This window comes from Hippocampus comes, unplaced genomic scaffold, assembly GCF_001891065.2.
Source record: "Hippocampus comes isolate QL1 unplaced genomic scaffold, H_comes_QL1_v1.1 scaffold22, whole genome shotgun sequence".
Lineage (NCBI taxonomy): Eukaryota > Metazoa > Chordata > Actinopteri > Syngnathiformes > Syngnathidae > Hippocampus > Hippocampus comes.
Window position 1 is genome coordinate 4,966,878 of NW_017806175.1, and position 2,500 is coordinate 4,969,377.

The 2,500-nt window shown below is 43.2% G+C and overlaps 1 long non-coding RNA gene across 1 annotated transcript; it reads left to right on the plus strand.

The window, feature by feature from the left end:
- The first annotated feature begins 6 nt into the window (after positions 1-6).
- On the plus strand, positions 7-1,776 carry LOC109532069 (uncharacterized). Its single transcript, XR_002171301.1, has 3 exons — positions 7-650; positions 911-1,246; positions 1,364-1,776. It is a non-coding gene; the product is annotated as an uncharacterized LOC109532069 (long non-coding RNA).
- Positions 1,777-2,500: the final 724 nt, after the last annotated feature.

A 2,500-nucleotide genomic window follows, 5' to 3' on the forward strand; every position in this document is an offset into this window, starting at 1 on the left:
CCCCCCCCAAAAAAATTCCTTTACTACTCCCAATACCTCAACCCAGTGGAAAAAAAACCCATTCGCCATTTAATGCAAGCAATAGCCTGCACACAAGAGGGAGCAGCACAATGTCCGTTGAACTCAAGCCAAAAATGTGGCAAACATTTTTAGGAGACGAAAACAATCACGGGACAATACTTTTGTACTCTAATGGGTGTTTTTAGGCCACCAAAAAATACTTTGAAGCAAGGGTGTCAAATTCAGTTTTGTCACGGGCCATATTGTCGTCACTGTTTTGACAGTACAAAATTGAAAATTCACCAGCCATGCTGGAAACAATGCAAACATAAGGATCCAAATCTTGCACACACGTTTTTGGGTGGGGAAGGTTCGATCGGCTCTCTGTGATGTGCTGGGATCCCAAAAAGTCCGATTTTCTACGTGGGACATTCATAAGAAGCTGTTGCATAACGCAGACCGATACCTTGTCAACGCCTTACATAACAAGGACGTGGCCCGAAGACTGAAGCGCCGTCGTTGAACCCTTTCAGGCACCCTGTAACCTGATCACATGATTAGCTGTCCACTGTCGTGACCCAGCTGTCCCTGAAAGGGTTAAACAGCGATCGTCAATCATGGACCGTCTCGCATAAAGAATGAAATTGAAGGTAAAAGAAAAAATAAAAATGCTGACATTCAGGGAAAAATGTGTTCACTATTGCAGCGGAATCTGCTACGATCACGGTCTTTTCCTAGATTTGTGTTTTTTTTCTTCTACTCTGTTTGAGGAAATGTGTTGTATTATATTTACAAATTGTGCAATAAATAAAGATTGTTAAAAAAAAAAAAGACGATTTGGGGGTTTTCTGTGTTTTGTTTTTAAATTAGGGTAAAACATTCAATTAACTTGTTTTAGTATCTTTTACAGGGGTTCATGTCTCTACAGGATCTCAAGGAAGGTCCTCAAGGAGTAATTACCTTCAACATGTTTTTGTTTTTTTTAACACTTACTGACATTCGACACCAGAAAGGTGAGTTGGTTTCGCATTTTGTTTTTATCGTGCAGTGGTTTTGCACGTGTTGAGCCATTCAAATGTGACTTCACTGTGAAATTAATGTGAAATTATAACAACAATTGTCGGCTACAGACGTGACGCACACGCACGCCGGTTGCCGGGCGGATTTCGAGGCCAGAAAAGGAGAAGACAACGGAAGCATCTCAATTGACAAAGAAGCCGTGAAAACAAAGAGCCTCCGTCTTACGGTGAGCTGCCGTCATTTACATTTGAATCAAATGTTTGATTTTGGGAGGAGGGCCTAAAACAAAGCAAAAAAAAAAAAAGGGCACTTTTTGTCCCAATCTTGTGTTTCTACTTTCTAGACACCCACACGGGACGCGTTGAATGAAGCGAGGACGCTGGCAGTTATTTTCAGGTATTGTGAGAGCGTGCAGGACACAGCTGCTACGTGGGAGGCGCCCGCCGCGTCCCATCATGCACTCTGGCTGCACTTTGACCTCTGCAACTCTTTGTTTTTCAAAATATCGCATGCGTGCGTCTGCGCTAAACGTGAGCACGCAGCAATTAAACGTGCGGCATGTGGGTTTCAGATTGGAAATGAATATTTGATGTACTTTTTCAAATTTTGTGATTGTTGTGAAAATCTGACGTGCTTGAGAAAAAAAACAAACTGGGGGCTGATTCTGAATCAGCGCCAAGAAAAAAAACATCTGGAAAAGTTTACTTGCATCTCGAATAACTGTATTTATGCCGAAGAATAAAAATTAGTTTTAAGACGAGTTTCAAAGATGGGCAGCGAGGGGGCTTGCCGACTGCCGTCTTCGGGCAGTAGGCAGGGGACACCCTGAACCGGTTGCCAGCCAATCGCAGGGCACACAGAGATGAACAACGGTGGAGCGAGGCCATTTCAAGATTTTAAAACAAATAATAGGATCTTAAAAAAAACTCTAAAATGTATCGGGAGCCAGTGAAGGGATGCCAAAGAGTTATGTGCTCCCTGTTACGAGTACCAGTCAAGATGCAATCAGCAGCATTCTGGACCAACTGGAGACACTTCGTGGAGATACCCGCTTACAGAAAACCTCCTTATACTTCTTCCGCTCATAGAAAAATGAAATGTAATTTACAAAAAAATAATTGATAGGACTGTATTCAACATGTTAAAAAGCAGGTAGCCCCCCCCAAACAAAACAACGATGACTGTTGCTTATTTGTTCGTCTGTCATCACGTCGGTGTTAATGCGAGCTGAGGGTGAGCAAATGCGCTTAAAGCTACTTAGAGGGGATGGATGAGGGATTCAGTTTGGAATGCGTTCACAATATAATACCTGACGGGTTTGGGGGTAATTCCGTCACCTTTTGTTTATTTTTCCGTATTTGACTTGATTCCGCTGGGAGCCACCTCGGTCGCACTGAGGCCACGACACGCTTGCGTCTTGTCATGGTTTCCTGCCCTGCTCGCTTTGACGGAGGAAGCGCTTCCAAAGACAACAATCCAT